The 19730-nt window shown below is 35.0% G+C and overlaps 1 non-coding gene across 1 annotated transcript; it reads left to right on the forward strand.

Moving 5' to 3' along the window:
• The first annotated feature begins 17344 nt into the window (after positions 1-17344).
• Trnaq-uug (transfer RNA glutamine (anticodon UUG)) lies at positions 17345-17416 on the forward strand. Its single transcript has one exon. It is a non-coding gene; the product is annotated as a tRNA-Gln (tRNA).
• Positions 17417-19730: the final 2314 nt, after the last annotated feature.

Consider the following 19730-nt stretch of genomic DNA (forward strand, 5'->3'; position numbering starts at 1 on the left):
CTCAATTTTTTAAGAAGTCTGATTCTCTATTTCCACTCTCGCGATATCTATTTATTACACAATCGATGTCTACCTCAATTAAATAAAAAAAAATAGTTTTTTAACTGAAAGTAAGGAGCGACATTAAAACTTAAAGCGAACAGAAATTACTCTGTATATGAAATGGGTTGTCCCCTCCGCAATCCCTCACTCTTTACGCTAAAGTTTTTAATTGTTTTAAAAAGTAGAATTGTGGCAAAGAGTCAAACTTTAGCGTAAAGAGCGAGGGATTGCGGAGGGGACAACCCATTTCACATACGGAGTAATTTCTGTTCGTTTTAAGTTTTAATGTCGCTCCTTACTTTCAGTTAAAAAAAAACTATTTTTTATTTATTTAATTTCTGAACGTTTTTGAATTAATGTATGTTTGATTTTGGCTCTCTTCACATAAATTATTAAAATGAAATTTGCATATTGATTCTTTTTTGGCTAAATGGCTTTTTACGAACGTTTTTATTAGTAAAAAATATACGTAACTTAAGAATTAACTTACATAACAAACTTTTATATTCTTATATTTTCATTATGTACATGAGGGGGTTTGTCCCTTCGTTAATACCTCGCTCTTTACACCAAATCTTAAGTTTTGTCCCAATTCTTTAAGAATGACCTACTTTAGCATAAAGAGCGAGATATTTATCTTTTCCTAAATACCTCGCTCTTTATGCTATTTTTAGAACCCCTCATATGCTTAATAATCTCTGTTCGTTTTAAGTTTTAATGCTACTCCTTACTTTCAATTGAAAAAAAACTTTTTCATGTTTATTTTTTCATTGTTTTTTTATAGTAATGCTAGAAAATCCCGCGCCCTTTTCATTGAATATCTCTTCCCCCATGACATATTCCTCCAAGGAAAGCCCTCTTGCGACATTATAGGACCACTTGGTCGATACGATGAACCCTGGGGAAAAAAACAACAAATAAATACGCACCCGTGATCTGTCTTCTGGCCAAAAAAACGAAATTCCACATTTTTGTAGATAGGAGCTTGAAATTTTTCGGGACAGAGGGAATATAAATAACGACCGGGACACTCAAAGAGAAATTACAGACTGGGATACCGGGACACAAATGACGGCCGGGAAACAGGGAATATAAATGACGACCAGGACACAGGTATTTAAGAATATCGTTCAAAGACAAATTTTTAATTGTAAGAAGACCGTTGAAAGAGAAATTTCTAATTGTAAAATGAGTGAAGAACCTACAATGGCAACGGTACCACCATCGAAGTAGATAACCAGTGGGTTGTTCCATATTCCCCATTAGTGCGAAACGTCAACCCCAAGTCAAATTCGTGCATTGTTTGGCATCATTTTAACAACTTGCTCTCCATCAGCTCCTATAGAGTTATGGGAAAAATATAAGTCAAAAATGTCCGAAGATATACTCCGTCGAAAACAGTTAGAGACGTCAGATATGACTTTTGATTTTACATCAGAAATTTATAACTACACTTTAGTTATTATAGAAGATTTGTGCATACGTATGGCAAACAAACCTCTTCTGGATTTGGGAATGCCTTCACCTAACCGTATCGCTGCTGTTTCGACATGTGTAGAATGGATCGTGAAAAAAGGTACAGTACGAATGATCTATTGTCGTATGTACAAAATAACATTTCCAAGTTAATGTCGGAACAAAAAGACATTTATGATACGATAGACTCAATTTCAGGACGTATACAACTACCTGCTGATTTCTGTAATTTAGTGACGTCCAAAAATTAATTGATTGAAAAAGTATTTCCGAATATTCTAAAAAATTATAAAAATAATAAATGGCTAAGTAAAGGGCTTTTTTAGGGTGAGGCTGTTCTTATTCCTCGCATTCCCATGATTCCAACGGATCTGCCTTTTCAATTTAAAAGATTGCAATTCCCAATTCGATTAGCATTTGCAATCACCATTAACAAAGCTCAAGGTCAATCATTAGAAAAATGTGGTATAGATCTTAATACTGATTGTTTTTCCCATGGACAATTGTGCGTTGCATGTTCGAGGGTCGGTAAACCTGACAATCTATTTATATGCAGCGACAATTGGACAGCGAAAAATGTTGTATATTCGCAAGTTTTACGCAGTTAATTTGTATTGTATCTACCTATCTATCTATATATATAAAAATAAGTTGTCTGTGGATCTGTGGATCGTGGATCAGGTGACGTCATGTTTCGGCTGACGTCATGAAATTAGTTGCCATCATTTTTGCTTTGAAGGTGACGTCATTCAAGTTATATAAGACATATGTTCGCGTAGAATTCTATTAATGTTTAAGTTTACAATGACTGATGAAGATGCTCAAAGAGTCTATGCCAAAAAACTTGCTGCTGATAGAGAAAGTCAGAAAAGAAAGCGTGCCGAGGAATCAAAAGAACAGCAAGGAAACAGGCTTGAGGCTAAAGACCGCAAAACCGCGCAGTTAGATGAAGATCCACCTGGACAGCGAGAGTCAAAACATATTAAAAACTGAAAATGATAGCGATGATGATTGGGTTTGGGATTTTGACTTGGATAAGGTCATCAATGACTACCAGATTTTAGTTAAAAAAACAAAGGTTCGGCGATATGTATTTCATAGTGAAGCTGAAAAATAAAGAAGAAAAAGAAAACTGAAAAAAGAAAAAAGAGAAATTACAGACTGGGATACCGGGACACAAATGACGACCGGGACACAGGGAATATAAATGACGACCAGGACACAGGTATTTAAGAATATCGTTCAAAGACAAATTTTTAATTGTAAGAAGACCGTTGAAAGAGAAATTTCTAATTGTAAAATGACTGAAAAACCTACAATGGCAACGGTACCACCATCGAAGTAGATAACCAGTGGGTTTACGGCCAACCTACCATCTTCAAAGATACCACGATAGGAAGACTCTACACCGTTCACCCCAATCAACATGAATGCTTCTTTCCACGCCTGCTTTTGGTGAATGTACCCGGTCCGACATCCTTTGAGTATTTGAGAACTATAAACGGTACTATACATGACACTTACCGTAGTGCATGCCAAGCTCTGAATTTATTGGAGAATGACCAACACTGGGATAACTGCATTAATGACGCGTGCGAAACGTCAACCCCAAGTCAAATTCATACACTTGCTCTCCATCAGCTCCTACAGAGTTATGGGAAAAATATAAGTCAAAAATGTCCGAAGATATACTCCATCGAAAACAGTTAGAGACGTCAGAAATGACTTTTGATTTTACATCAAGAAATTTATAACGACACTTTAGTTATTATAGAAGATTTGTGCGTACGTATGGCAAACAAACCTCTTCAGGATTTGGGAATGCCTTCACCTAACCGTATCGCTGCTGTTTCGACATGTGTAGAATTGGATCGTGAACAAAGTTACAGTACGAGTGATCTATTGTCGTCTGTACAAAATAACATTTACAAGTTAACGTCGGAACAAAAAGACATTTATGATACGATAGACTCAATTTCAGGACGTATACAACTACCTGCTGATTTCTGTAGTTTAGTGACGTCCAAAAATGAATTGATTGAAAAAGTATTTCCGAATATTCTAAAAAATTATAAAAATAATAAATAGCTTTTAGTTATTATAGAAGATTTGTGCGTACGTATGGCAAACAAACCTCTTCAGGATTTGGGAATGCCTTCACCTAACCGTATCGCTGCTGTTTCGACATGTGTAGAATTGGATCGTGAACAAAGTTACAGTACGAGTGATCTATTGTCGTATGTACAAAATAACATTTACAAGTTAACGTCGGAACAAAAAGACATTTATGATACGATAGAGTGAATTTCAGGACGTATACAACTACCTGCTGATTTCTGTAGTTTAGTGACGTCCAAAATGAATTGATTGAAAAAGTATTTCCGAATATTCTAAAAAATTATAAAAATAATAAATGGCTAAGTGAAAGAGCGATTCTCGCACCCAAAAATATAGACGTCCACGAAATCAAACAATATTGTTTTGACCAAGATTCGAGACCAGGCAGTCCTTTGCAAGTCAGTCAACACAGTTTTGGAACCAAATGAAGCGGTTAATTATCCATCTGAATTTTTAAATTCCATATATCTTTCAGGGTTTCCACCACACGTGCTACAACTAAAAATAGGCGTACCAATAATTCTTTTAAGAAATATCAACCCACCAAAGCTTTGCAATGGCACGCGACTTGCCGTAAAAAAAACAATGGAAAGCCTAATAGAGGCGACAATCTTGACAGGGCCTTTTGAGGGTAAGGCTGTTCTTATTCCTCGCATTCCCATGATTCCAACGGATCTGCCTTTTCAATTTAAAAGATTGCAATTCCCAATTCGATTAGCATTTGCAATCACCATTAACAAAGCTCAAGGTCAATCATTAGAAAAATGTGGTATAGATCTTAATACTGATTGTTTTTCCCACGGACAATTGTACGTTGCATGTTCGAGGGTCGGTAAACCTGACAATCTATTTATATGCAGCGACAATTGGACAGCGAAGAATGTTGTATATTCGCAAGTTTTACGCAGTTAATTTTTATTGTATCGATCTATCTATCTATCTATATAAAAACGAGTTGTGTGTATGCATGTTTGTTTGTAAAAAGAGCGTTTGCATATGACGTCATTATTAGTGCATACGGCTTTGTATATGCACAGACAATGGGAAAGCCAAGAATGTTGTATATTCGCAATTTTTACGTAGTTTAACTCCTGCAGACGAGATGAATGCTTGCCTGAAAAATTCTAATTTATGGGCACACGTAAAAATATTAAAATTAACTACAAATATGCGTGTCCGATTGCAAAACGATGATTCTGGTCAAACATTTTCAGATCAATTGCTGGCAATTGGAAACGGAAAGCTTCCAGTAGTGGGAAAGCCAAAAATGTTGTATATTCGCAATTTTTACGTAGTTTGAAACACATATATAAATCTATCTATATTCACAGGTGGGACACAGGGACACAACTACAATGGCGCGTAACTAATATGGCGCGTAACGACTTACGCGCGCGGGGGGGCTTGGTGGGGGGCGCGAAGCGCCCCACCAACAAGGTGTTGGGGTGGCGCGAAGCGCCACCCCAACAGGTAGTATATATATATATATATATATATATATATATATATATATATATATATATATATATATATATATATATATATATATATATATATATATATATCTATATATATAAAAATAAGTTGTCTGTGGATCTGTGGATGGATCAGGTGACGTCACCTGAAAAAACTGGATCAGGTGACGTCAAAACTGAAAAAACTAAAAAAAGGCAAAAACTACAAAAAAAACTAAAAACTAATAAAAAAAATAAAAAAGCTAAAAAACTAAAAAAAACTAAAAAAAGGCAAAAACTACAAAAAAAACTAAAAACTAATAAAAAAGCTAAAAAACTAAAAAAAATAAAAAAAAGGCAAAAACTACAAAAAAAACTAAAAACTAATAAAAAAATAAAAAAGCTAAAAAACTAAAAAAACTAAAAAAATAAAAAAAGGTAAAAAACTAAAAAAACTAAAAACTAAAAAAAACTAAAAAAAAAGGAAAAAACTGAAAAATAAGCTAAAATAAAGGTAAAAACCAATAAAAAACTAAAAAAAAAACTGAAAAAAACTAAAAAAAGGCAAAAACTACAAAAAAAACTAAAAACTAATAAAAAAAAGTAAAAAAGCTAAAAAACTAAAAAAACTAAAAAACTAAAAAAAGGTAAAAAACTAAAAAAAATAAAAAATAAAAAAAAACTAAAAAAAAGGAAAAAACTGAAAAATAAGCTAAAATAAAGGTAAAAACCAATAAAAAACTAAAAAGAAAAAAAGGAAAAAACTAAAAAAAATTTTCATCTAAAAAACTAAAAAAAACTAAAAAAGGTAAAAACTAAAAGAAACAAAAAACAAAAAAATAAATGACGACACTCAAAGAGAAAGCGACCAGGACAAAAGGAATGTTCGATTAGCAATCAACAAAGCACCGGGACACAGGGAGTATAAATGACGACCAGGACATAAGTAAAAAAAAAAAACTATCTATATATATAAAAATAAGTTGTCTGTGGATCTGTGGATCGTGGATCAGGTGACGTCACCTGAAAAAACTGGATCAGGTGACGTCAAAACTGAAAAAACTAAAAAAAGGCAAAAACTACAAAAAAAACTAAAAACTAATAAAAAAAATAAAAAAGCTAAAAAACTAAAAAACTAAAAAAAGGCAAAAACTACAAAAAAAACTAAAAACTAATAAAAAAGCTAAAAAACTAAAAAAACTAAAAAAAAGGCAAAAACTACAAAAAAAACTAAAAACTAATAAAAAAAATAAAAAAGCTAAAAAACTAAAAAAACTAAAAAAACTAAAAAAAGGTAAAAAACTAAAAAAACTAAAAACTAAAAAAAAAACTAAAAAAAAGGAAAAAACTGAAAAATAAGCTAAAATAAAGGTAAAAACCAATAAAAAACTAAAAAAAAACTGAAAAAAACTAAAAAAAGGCAAAAACTACAAAAAAACTAAAAACTAATAAAAAAAAGTAAAAAAGCTAAAAAACTAAAAAAACTAAAAAACTAAAAAAAGGTAAAAAACTAAAAAAAATAAAAAATAAAAAAAAACTAAAAAAAAAGGAAAAAAACTGAAAAATAAGCTAACATAAAGGTAAAAACCAATAAAAAACTAAAAAGAAAAAAAGAAAAAAACTAAAAAAAATTTTCATCTAAAAAACTAAAAAAAACTAAAAAAGGTAAAAACTAAAAGAACTAAAAAAGAAAAAAATAAATGACGACACTCAAAGAGAAAGCGACCAGGACAAAAGGAATGTTCGATTAGCAATCAACAAAGCACCGGGACACAGGGAGTATAAATGACGACCAGGACATAAGTAAAAAAAAAAATTAACAAAACTAAAAAGAAGGTAAAAACTACAAAAAAACTAAAAAGAAAAAAAAACTAAAAACTAATAAAAAAACTAAAAAATCTAAAAATCTAAATAAACTAAAAAAGAAAAAAAAGGAAAAAAAATAAAGGAGAAAAACAAAACTAAAAAACGAATGTATATACAGACCGGTACACCGGGATACAAATGACAACGGGGACACCGGGGGAAACAGGGGGATATAAATGACGACCGGGACAAAAAAACTAAAAAGAAAAAAAAACTAAAAACTAATAAAAAAACTAAAAAATCTAAAAATCTAAATAAGCTAAAAAAGAAAAAAAAGGAAAAAAATAAAGGAGAAAAACAAAACTAAAAAACGAATGTATATACAGACCGGGACACCGGGATACAAATGACGACCGGGACACAGGGAATATACATGACGACCGGGACACAGGGACACAACTACAACGGGGACACCGGGGGAAACAGGGGGATGTAAATGACGACCGGGACACCGGGACAGGGAATGGTCGATTAGCAATCACCATCAACAAAGCTCAAGGGCAATCATTAGAATCATGAGGTATAGATCTGAATACAGATTGTTTTCCCATGGACCATTATATGTTGCATGTTCAAGAGTCGGTAAACCTGACAATCTATTTATATGCAAAGACAATGGGACAGCAAAGAATGTTGTATATTCGCAAGTTTTACGTAGTTAAAACCATATATATATATATATATATATATATATATATATATATATATATATATATATATATATATATATATATATATATATATATATATATATATATATATATATATCTATATTCACAGGTGGGACATAGGGACACAACTACAATGGCGCGTAACTATTATGGCGCGTAACGACTTACGCGCGCGGGGGGGCTTGGGGGGGGGGCGCGAAGCGCCCCCACCAACTAGGTGTTGGGGTGGCGCGAAGCGCCACCCCAACAGCTAGTATATATATATATATATATATATATATATATAAGAGCGTTTGCATATGACGTCATTATTAGTGCATACGGCTTTGTATATGCAGAGACAATGGGAAAGCCAAGAATGTTGTATATTCGCAATTTTTACGTAGTTTAACTCCTGCAGACGAAATGAATGCTTGCCTGAAAAATTCTAATTTATGGGCACACGTAAAAATATTAAAATTAACTACAAATATGCGTGTCCGATTGCAAAACGATGACTCTGGTCAAACATTTTCAGATCAATTGCTGGCAATTGGAAACGGAAGGCTCCCAGTAGTGGGAAAGCCAAAAATGTTGTATATTCGCAATTTTTACGTAGTTTGAAACACATATATAAATCTATCTATATTCACAGGTGGGACACAGGGACAAAACTACAATGGCGCGTAACTAATATGGCGCGTAACGACTTACGCGCGCGGGGGTGCTTGGGGGGGCGCGAAGTGCCCCACCAACTAGGTGTTGGGGTGGCGCGAAGCGCCACCCCAACAGCTAGTATATATATAAAAATAAGTTGTCTGTCTGTGTTTCTGTCAGGTGACGTCATGTTTCTGTGTCGAATGACGTCATGAAGTTAGTTGTCGTCATTTTTGTTATGACGGTGACGTCATTAATGGTATTTAAGACATGCGTTCACTGAAAAATGTTTAATTGTAAAATTACTGAAGAACCTACAATGGCAACAGCCGAGGAAGCTGCTCAAAGAGTCTATGCCAAAAAACTTGCTGCTGATAGAGAAAGTAGGAAAAGAAAGCGTACCGAGGAATCACAAGAACAGCAAGTCAACAGGCTTGCAGCTGATAGAGAAAGTAAGAAAAGAAAGCGTGCCGAGGAATCACAAGAACAGCAAGAAAACAGGCTTGCGGCTACAGAACGCAAAACCGCATAGTTAGATGAAAATCCACCTGGAAAGCGAGAGTCAAAACATATAAAAACTGAAAATGATAGCGATGATGATTGGGTTTGGGATTTTGACTTGGATAAGGTCATCAATGCTTACCAGATTTAAGTTAAAAAACAAAGGTTCGGCGATATGTACTTCATAGTGACGCTGAAAAATAAAGAGGAAAAAAAAACTGAAAAAATGTAAAAAACTAAAAAAAATTAAAAGAAAAAACACTCAAAGATAAATTACAGACCGGGACACAAATGACGACCGACACAGAGGGAATATAAATGACGACCGGGAACCTCAAAGAAAAATTTAACTACGTAAAACTTGCGAATATACAACATTCTTTGCTGTCCCATCGTCTGTGCATATAAATAGATTGTCAGGTTTACCGACTCTTGAACATGCAGCGCATAATGGTCCATGGGAAAACAATCCGTATTCAGATCTATACCTCATGATTCTATTGATTGCCCTTGAGCTTTGTTGATGGTGATTGCTAATCGACCATTTCCTTTGTTGCCGTCGTCATTTATATATCCCCCTGTGCCCCCCGGCGTCCCCGTTGTATTTGTGTCCCTGTGTCCGGGTCGTCAATTATATTCCCTGTGTCCCCGTCGTCATTTGTGTCCCGGTGTCCCAGTCTGTGATTTCTATTTGAGTGTCCCGGGCGTCATTTATATTCGTCAGGATATTGTAGGGCATCGTAGCATCGATGAGTTTAAGCAATTCTTGTCAACTGATTGTTTCGCCTATAAAGAATATTATCTCGAGGTAAGAACTGATTTCACAACGATTGCCACTTTGTTGATAGTTGCGTATCAGGAGGCATCAATTCGATTGCTGTTTTTAAGCAGAAGCACTAAATTATTATTTTTGTGGAAAAGATGATATATATAAATATATATATATATTTTCTTTTTAGTTTTTTGTAGTTTTTACCTTTTTTAGTTTTTTTCTTCTTTTGTATTAATGCTAAAGCCAAGGTTCAAACCTGGAGCCTCTCGGACCTAGAACCTGAAACATAACGCTTTACCAACTCAGCTACTTCGGCGTGAATACATTCGTTTTGAGCAGCTTCCTCGGGTGTTGCCATTGTAGGTTCTTCAGTCATTTTACAATTAGAAATTTCTCTTTCAACGGTCTTCTTACAATTAAAAATTTGTCTTTGAACGATATTCTTAAATACCTGTGTCCCGGTCGTCATTTGTGTCCCGGTATCCCAGTCTGTAATTTCTCCTTGAGTGTCCCGGTCGTTATTTATATTCCCTCTGTCCCAGTCGTCATTTGTGTCCCGGTCTGTAATTTCTCTTTGAGTGTTTTTTCTTTTTAGTATTTTTTAGTTTTTTACATTTTTTCTTTTTTCAGTTTTCTTTTTCTTCTTTATTTTTCAGCTTCACTATGAAATACATATCGCCGAACCTTTGTTTTTTTAACTAAAATCTGGTAGGCATTGATGACCTTATCCAAGTCAAGATCCCAAACCCAATCATCATCGCTATCATTTTCGGTTTTGATATGTTTTGACTCTCGCTGTCCAGGTGGATCTTCATCTAACTGCGCGGTTTTGCGTTCTTTAGCCTCAAGCCTGTTTCCTTGCTGTTCTTTTGATTCCTCGGCACGCTTTCTTTTCTGACTTTCTCTATCAGCAGCAAGTTTTTTGGCATAGACTCTTTGAGCATCTTCATCGGCTTTTGCCATTGTAAGTTCATCAGTCATTTTAAACTTAAACATTAATAGATTTCTACGTGAACATATATGTCTTAAATATCTTTAATGACGTCACCGTCATAGCAAAAATGACGACAACTAACTTCATGACGCCAGTCGACACAGAAACATGACGTCACCTGATCCACAGACAGACAACTTATTTTTATATATATAGATAGATATAATTCTAAAATTGTCAGGTAATTTTCTATTTTGAAATAAAAACTAAAAATTATTGCTCAGACAACATAAATATTTTTGATATTTACATAATAGCTTTAGTGGTTCTGGACTGAAAACTAAATGTGCTAATCAAATTGGGAATTGCAATCTTTTAGGTTGAAAAGGCAGATCCATTGGAATCATGAGAATGCGTGGAATAAGAAAAGCCTCACCCTCAAAAGGCCCTGTCAAGATTGTTGCCTCTATTACGTTATAACAGACATAACACGTCATTTGTGTCCCGGTGTCCCGGTCTGTAGTTTCGTTAGTCGACAAACATGACGTCAGACGACAAACAACTTCATGACGACATACAGCTCAATCCTTATAATGACGTCAGTCGACACACAAACATGACGTCAGTCGACAGACAGACAAACAACTTATTTATATATATATAGAAGATATATATATATATATATATATATATATATATATATATATATATATATATATATATATATATATATATATATATATATATATATATATATATATATATATATATATATATATATATATATATATATATATATATATATATATATATATATATATATATATATATATATATATATATATTCACAGGTGGGACATATGGACACAACTACAATGGCGCGTAACTAATATGGCGCGTAACGACTTACACGAGCGGGGGGGCTTGGGGGTGGCGCGAAGTGCCACCCCAACAGCTAGTTTTTATATATATAGATATACTAGCTGTTGGGGTGGCGATTCGCGCCACGCCAACACCTAGTTGGTGGCCCCCCCCCCCGCGCGCGTAAGTTGTTACGCGCCATATTAGTTACGCACCATTGTAGTTGTATCCATATGTCCCACCTGTGAATGCAACAGCCGAGGAAGCTGCTCAAAGGGTTTATGCCAAAAAACTTGCTGCTGATAGAGAAAGTGAGAAAAGAAAGCGTTCCGAGGAATCACAAGAACAGCAAGAAAACAGGCTTGTGGCTAAAGAACGCAAAACCGCGCAGTTAGATGAAAATCCACCTGGACAGCGAGAGTCAAAACATATCAAAACTGAAAATGATAGCGATGATGATTGGGATTGGGATTTTGACTTGCGAATATACAACATTCTTCGCTGTCCAATTGTCACTGCATATCTATACATTGTCAGGTTTACCGACCCTCGAACATGCAACGTACAATTGTCCATGGGAAAAACAATCAGTATTGAGATCTATACCACATTTTTCTAATGATTGACCTTGAGCTTTGTTAATGGTGATTGCAAATGCTAATCGAATTGGGAATTGCAATCTTTTAAATTGAAAAAGCAGATCCGTTGGAATCATGGGAATGCGAGGAATAAGAACAGCCTCACCCTCATAAGGCCCTGTCAAGATTGTGGCCTCTATGAGGTTTTCCATTGTTTTTTTTTATGGCAAGTCGCGTGCCATTGCAAAGCTTTGGTGGGTTGATATTTCTTAAAAGTATTATTGGTACGCCTATTTTTAGTTGTAGCACGTGTGGTGGAAACCCTGAAGGATCTATAGAATTTAAAAATTCAGATGGATAATTAATCGACTGACTTGTAAAGGACTGCTTGGTCTCGAATCTTGGTCAAAACAATATTGTTGATTTCGTGGACGTCTATATTTTTGGGTGCGAGAATCGCTCTTTCACTTAGCCATTTATTATTTTTTTAATTTTTTAGAATATTCGGAAATACTTTTTCAATCAATTAATTTTTGGACGTCACTAAATTACAGAAATCAGCAGGTAGTTGTATACGTCCTGAAATTGAGTCTACTGGGAGCTTTCCGTTTCCAATTGTCAGCAATTGATCTGAAAATGTTTGACCAGAGTCATCGTTTTGCAAACGGACACGCATATTTGTAGTTAATTTTAATATTTTTACGTGTGCCCATAAATTAGAATTTTTCAGGCAAGCATTCATTCGTCTTCAATGGCTCTGGTGGTGCAGCCAATAGAGGAAGTTTAACTTTTCCTGAGGCGCAACACATTCCCATTGTTTCACCATTGAATTTCAAGGCCTTGCAATAGGGACAAATTTTAGACATTGTCCCGATTTGAACACATCTACTCAAGCTATAATCATCGACTGGGTTGTACCTGAATGCCAGGCGATAACTTTCAGGTTGCTCTGATTCCTCGGCACGCTTTCTTTTCTTACTTTCTCTATCAGCAGCAAGCCTGATTTCTTGCTGTTCTTGTGATTCCTCGGCACGCTTTCTTTTCTTACTTTCTCTATCAGCAGCAAGCCTGATTTCTTGCTGTACTTATAATTCCTCGGAACGCCTTCTTTTTTCACTTTCTCTTTTAGCAGCAAGTCTGCTTCCGCGTTGCTCTGGTAGTTCCTCAGCACGCTTTCTGTTCTTTTTTTCTCTATCAGCCTCAAGCCTGTTTCCTTGCTGTTCTTTTGATTCCTCGGCACGCTTTCTGTTCTTTCTTTCTCTATCAGCCTCAAGCCTGTTTCCTTGCTGTTCTTTTGATTCCTCGGCACGCTTTCTGTTCTTTCTTTCTCTATCAGCCTCAAGCCTGTTTCCTTGCTGTTCTTTTGATTCCTCGGCACGCTTTCTTTTCTGACTTTCTCTATCAGCAGCAAGTTTTTTGGCATAGACTCTTTGAGCATCTTCATCGGCTTTTGCCTTGGTAAGTTCATCAGTCATTGTAAACTTAAACATTAATAGATTTCTACGTGAACATATGTCTTAAATATCTTGAATGACGTCATCGTCAAAGCAAAAATGACGACAACTAATTTCATGACGTCAGTCAACACAGAAACATGACGTCACCTGATCCACAGACAGACAGACAACTTATTTTTATATATATAGATAGATAGATAGAAGATAGATAGATTTCATATGATGTCAGGCAGCCATCATTTCCAAGGATATGTTGAAAATATGATCTTTGCTCTAGATACTGACCAACGGGTAATAGATAAGTCGTTGCAGATCTATGGTAAGGTACCGGGCATTAGGAAGGAAATATCTGCATAAAAATAAAATCAAAGCTCACCGTCTACTTCATGAGAGAAGTTCAAAGATTTTCACCGCAGCTTGTTCCTGCCACTGACTGATGGGTGAATATATAAGTAAAAAAAAGTATAAAAGAATAATGAAAGAATTACTAATATATATTTTTCAAAATAATGTAAATTACAGTAGAAATTGATTTTTTTTTAAATAAAGAGCGTTCTGAGTTGGTTTTCTTCATGGACCCCCAAAATATCATTGTGGACCCCCAATTTGTTGTTTTTTGCCTGTGGACACCCAGGAATATTAAATGGACCCCTAGGGGTCCATGTGGACCCCGGTTGAGAACCACTGGCCTAGACTCTTGTCAGTTTAGAGCTCTTCGGTAGTATTTCCTCTTTTATTCATCCTAAGATATTTGAATAAAGACCAAAATCATCAGAAAAATAGGAACTCAAATAAAGATGCATGTAGGTATGTGCTTCAAGCTAAGTATATGGGTTGAAATACTCCTTAAAAACATATAATTATGTGTTTGTTATCTTTGTATCTGTATATATATTATTGGTGACTAGCTGTTGGGGCAGCGCTTCACGCCACCCCAACACCTAGTTGGTGGGGGCGCTTCGCGCCCCCCAAGCCCCCCCCCCCCCGCCGCGAGCGTAAGTCGTTACGCACCATATTAGTTACGCGCCATTGTATTTGTGTCCCTGTGTCCCACCTGTGAATATAGATAGATATATATATATATATATATATATATATATATGTTTTTAACTACGTAAAACATAAAACTGTTTTTAACTGGGAAAAACAATCCGTATTCAGATCTATACCTCATTATTCTAATGATTGCCCTTGAGCTTTGTTGATGGTGATTGCTAATCGAACATTCCTGGTGTCCCCGTCGTCATTTATATATCCCCCTGTGCCCCCCGGCGTCCCCGTTGTAGTTGTGTCCCTGTGTCCCAGTCGTCATTTATATTCCCTGTGTCGCGGTCGTCATTTGTGTCCCAGTGTCCCAGTCTGTAATTTCTCTTTGAGTGTCCCGGTCGTCATTTATATTCCCTGTGTCCCAGTCATCATTTGCGTCCCGGTCTGTAGTGTCATCTTATAATGACGTCATATACAAAGCCTTATATGCTTATAATGACGTCATATGCAAAGCCACAAACAAACAAACATGCATACATACAACTTATTTTTATATAAATAGATATAGTTTCTATTTTAGTTTTTCTTTTTTAGTTTTTTTTTAGTTTTGCAGCTTTTTTAGTTTTTTTAGTTTTCAAACTAGTTATTTTTTTCCTTTTTTAAAATTTTTTTTCTTTTTTGGTTTTTTCTTTTTTTAGCATTTTTCGTGCTATGTTAGTTACGCGCCATTGTAGTTGTGTCCCTTTGTCCCACCTGTGAATATAGATAGATATATGTATGTTTTTAACTACGTAAAATTGCGAGTATACAACATTCTTCGCTGTCCCATTGTCTGTGCATATAAATAGATTGTCAGGTTTACCGACTCTTGAACATGCAACATATAATTGTTCATGGGAAAAACAATCCGTATTCAGATCTATGCCTCATTATTCTAATGATTACCCTTGAGTTTTGTTGATGGTGATTGCTAATCGAACGTTCCCTGTGTCCCGGTCGTCATATATATATCCCCCCAGTGCCCCCCGGCGTCCCCGTTGTAGTTGTGTCCCTATGTCCCGGTCGCCATTTATATTCCCTGTGTCCCGGTCGTTATTTGTGTCCCGGTGTCCCAGTCTGTAATATCTCTTTGAGTGTCCCGGTTGTCATTTATATTCCCTGTGTCCCGGTCGTCATTTGTGTCCTGGTGTCCCGGTCTGTAATTTCATCAGTCGACAAACATGACGTCAGTCGACAAACAACTTCATGACGACATAATGCTCAATCCTTACATTGACGTCAGTCGACAAACATGACGTCAGTCAACACACAAATAAGCAACTTATTTTTATATATGTAGATTTAAATTCCGAGGGTTTCAAGCTGTGGCGATTTCTAGTTAATTTTTTTTAAACCTTAATATTTTCAGATATTCAATTAAAACGTTTAAATTTTGATAAGTCTGTTGAGCACAAAAATAAAAGTTTGAAATTTGACTCAGATTTAGCATTAAGTAAGAGAATTTTCCTGTAAAAATTTTGATTTATAAACAACTAATTGTGGGAATGGGATTGGATGACATGTATCAAATAAAGTATAAAAATCCTCAGTGGTATATATAGCAGTTTAGACAGTTTTATGGACAAATACATTCAAACCCTATACAAAAACATAACTATATTTTGTGACTGGTTGGTATTGAGAAGGTAAGAAATTCTGAAGTAATATTACTGTTGCATTCTGTTTCCGTGGTTAACTCAAATTTCCCCTTTTTATCATTTTTTATTTTAAATGTTTGAAACAAATAAATGACATTCCACTGATTCAAACTGAGAATTCATAGACCCATCTATACCTGCTAGATAAAAAAAAACACATAATTATTCGCCTTTTTTACAAACAATTTTTCAAAAATCAATTCTTCTTAAATGATTACTCCAACCTTTGAAGGAGTATTTTGCCTCATATACTAAGTTTTAAGTATATACTTATACAAACATTTATTAAAGTTTAAGGAGTACGGCCTTTACTCTAATGTTTTAGGATGAACAGAGGTGATTTGTCATATAATGTAGAGCTTTAATTAGATGAAAATAAGCAGTAAAGTGGCCACCATTTGCTCACCAAAATCCAAAGCTTAAACTAATAATTTTTGCACTTCTCATACATTTATTTTCTATTATACAAATCCCCAAAAAAACACCGATGTTGCCAAAAACCACCCTGCTTTGCAAAAAACCAAACCCAAAAACCAAAACAGACCTCCAAAAAAAGTAATGATTACAATTTCTTTGCCACAGTGCCATAGCAAGACTCGAAAGCAAATTTTTGACAGTAAAAAGAATAAAATATTTTGCTTTCCAGCCCCGTTGTGACAGCACAATCCTGAAATATCCTTTCAGCAGCCAAAAGAAGTTAGGATTTTAAATTTCCCCTCCTTGTTGTTACGAAATTAAGATTTTCGCCTCCCAGTTGGCATTTGTGGTAAAACGGACAGATGCCTTTGATAAATCTAAATTTAATTAAATACTTTTTGGCTGTATGCGTCATTAGTAAATCTAACAGAGACCATACAAAGGAACTAAAACCTTGTTTCAAACTTGTTTGCAAAAAGAAACAATTTTAATAATTAAAAACTTATTAAAAACTAAACTATTAAAAACCAATTACAAAAAAAGAATAACTTTCTTCCCAACCCTAACCAGAGCAAGCGGATCCAACCACAAATCAACCACTACGTTAGGGGGAGGGGTGCCCCTCCCCCTGGATCTGCCACCAGCCCTGCCCTATAGCAAACTACGCCCCTGCTTAAATGCTTATAAAACATAGAATATACCGCATTTGCTTCGCAGGAAGGAATTTCTAAACTGGAATAAACCCTGAATGGCAATGTCGATTGTTTTGTGTTTATCATTCGACGACTGAATTGGTGAAAACTGTTGAATCTAAATTGAAGGATAAGCTCTGTTAAATATTTATATGAACTATTTATCAAATTATTCTTAATATCAAGGTTCCATGGTGTAATGGTTAGCACTCAGGACTTTGAATCCTGCGATCCGAGTTCAAATCTCGGTGGAACCTTCTTTTATTACAGCGGAAAAATTATAAAGGAGGAACTATAAAACGAAAAACATTAAATAAATTAATAGGATTGATCCTCTCTATGGTTATGAGGCCTGTAAAAGGGTGGTGGAGGGTAATATTCGTCTAATTTAAAAGATAAGGTCCATGTATATATTATATACATATGTATATTTATATTTATATATTAAATAAGAAAAAACAAATTTTTAAACTGAAAGTGAGGAGCGACATTAAAACTTAAAACGAACAGAACTCTCAAATCTACTTTTTAAAACCGTAAAAAACTTTATCGTAAAGAGCGGGACGTTGATGAGGAAGCAGCCCCTTTCATATACGAAGTAATTTCTGTTCGTTTTAAGTTATAATGTCGCTCCTAACTTTCAGTTAAAAAACTTATTTTTTTTATTTAATTTCTGAGCGTTTTTGAATCAATGCATGGTTTGATTTTGGCTCTCCGCAGAGGAATAATTAAAACGAAATTTGCACATTTATTTATTTATTTTTGGCTAAATGGATTTCTTATAGTTTTGATCGAATGATTTTGAGAAAAAAAGAGTGGGGGAGGAAGCATAGTTGCCCTCCGATTTTTTTGTTACTTAAAAAGGCAACTAGAACTTTTAATTTTTTACGAATGTTTTAGTAGTAAAAGATATACGTAACTTATAAATTAGCTTACGTAACGAACTTTTGTATTCTCATGTTTTTGTTACATATATGAGGGGGTTGACTCCCTCGTCAGTACCTCGCTCTTTACACTAAAGCTTAAATTTTGTCCCAATTCATTAGGAATGACCCCTGAATCACAAAAGCCGTAGAATAAATAGTTGAAATTACTAAAAATACTTTATTGTAAAGAGCGAAGTATTAGGAGGAGGTGAGCTCCTCATATGCGTAACAATTTCTGTTCGTTTTAAGTTTTAGTGCTGCTCCTTACTTCCAGTTGAAAAAACTTTTTCATATTTATTTTTTCATTGTTTTTTTTTAATAATGCTAGAAAATCCTGCGCTCCCTTCATGGAAATTTTCTTCCCCCATGACGAATTCCTCGATAGAAAGTTCCCCCAATATATCCCCCTCTTCTCAACCCCTCCCCCGACCAAAAAATCCCCCTGAAAACGTCTGTACACTTCCTAATAACCATTACTATATGTAAGCAATGGTCAAAGTTTGTAACTTGTAGCCCCGCCCACGGGGACTGTGGGGGAGTAAGTGGTCCCCAAAGATATAGTTATAAGGTTTTTCGACTACGCTGAATAAAATGGCTATCTCAGAATTTTGATCTGTTGGCTTTGGGAAAATAATTAGCGTGGGAGGGGGCCTAGGTGCCCTCCAATTTTTTTGGTCACTTAAAAAGGGCACTAGAACTTTTCATTTCCGTTAGAATGAGCCCTCTCGCAACATTCTAGGACCACTGGGTCGATACGATCACCCCTGGGGAAAAAAACAAACAAACAAATAAACACGCATCCGTGATCTGCCTTCTGGCAAAAAATACGAAATTCCACATTTTTGTAGATAGGATCTTGAAACTTCTACAACAGGGTTCTCTGATACGTTGAATCTAATGGTGTGATTTTCGTTAAGATTCTATGACGTTTAGGGGGTGTTTCCCCCTATTTTCTAAAATAGGGCAAATTTTCTCAGGCTCCTAACTTTTGACGGGTGAGATTAAACTTGATGAAACTTATATATTTAAAACCAGCATTAAAATGCGATTCTTTTGATGTAGCTATTGGTATCAAAATTCCATTTTTTAGAGTTTTGGTTACTATTGAGCCGGGTCGCTCCTTACTACAGTTCGTTACCACGAACTGTTTGAAAACAAACTCGAGAAGTGAAGCTTGGTTAATGATAATGAAAAAAACAAAATATGACAAAAATCGAATAATTTATTAGCAAAATTGTAAACTTGGATATGCTCCCAGAACGCAGTGTTACATTTCCAAAAATGCTGCTTCTTATAAGAGTACAAAGTCAAGGTGTGTCCATTGACGCAGTGTTTTATTTTGGACAACAACCCCTTATTCTGGAAAAATATAATTGCCTGTTCTTTGGTCCTTGGCTAATCCCAGATCTAAATTTGAACATGTATGGTGAGACACTATATTCTATCACTAGTCCGAACACACTAACCGTTGTCCTCAAGAATCACGTAAATAATGAATTAGAATGAACTAGGTCAGGAATCGCTTTAATAATGAATTTTTCTTTGTCTTTAAGACAGTCAGCCGGCGCTGAAGCTCGCAATTTAATAATTCACAAATGACCGTCACAATTTTGCTAATAAAGTATTCGACTTTCATCATATTTAT

Source organism: Artemia franciscana, chromosome 16, assembly GCF_032884065.1.
Source record: "Artemia franciscana chromosome 16, ASM3288406v1, whole genome shotgun sequence".
Taxonomy (NCBI): domain Eukaryota; kingdom Metazoa; phylum Arthropoda; class Branchiopoda; order Anostraca; family Artemiidae; genus Artemia; species Artemia franciscana.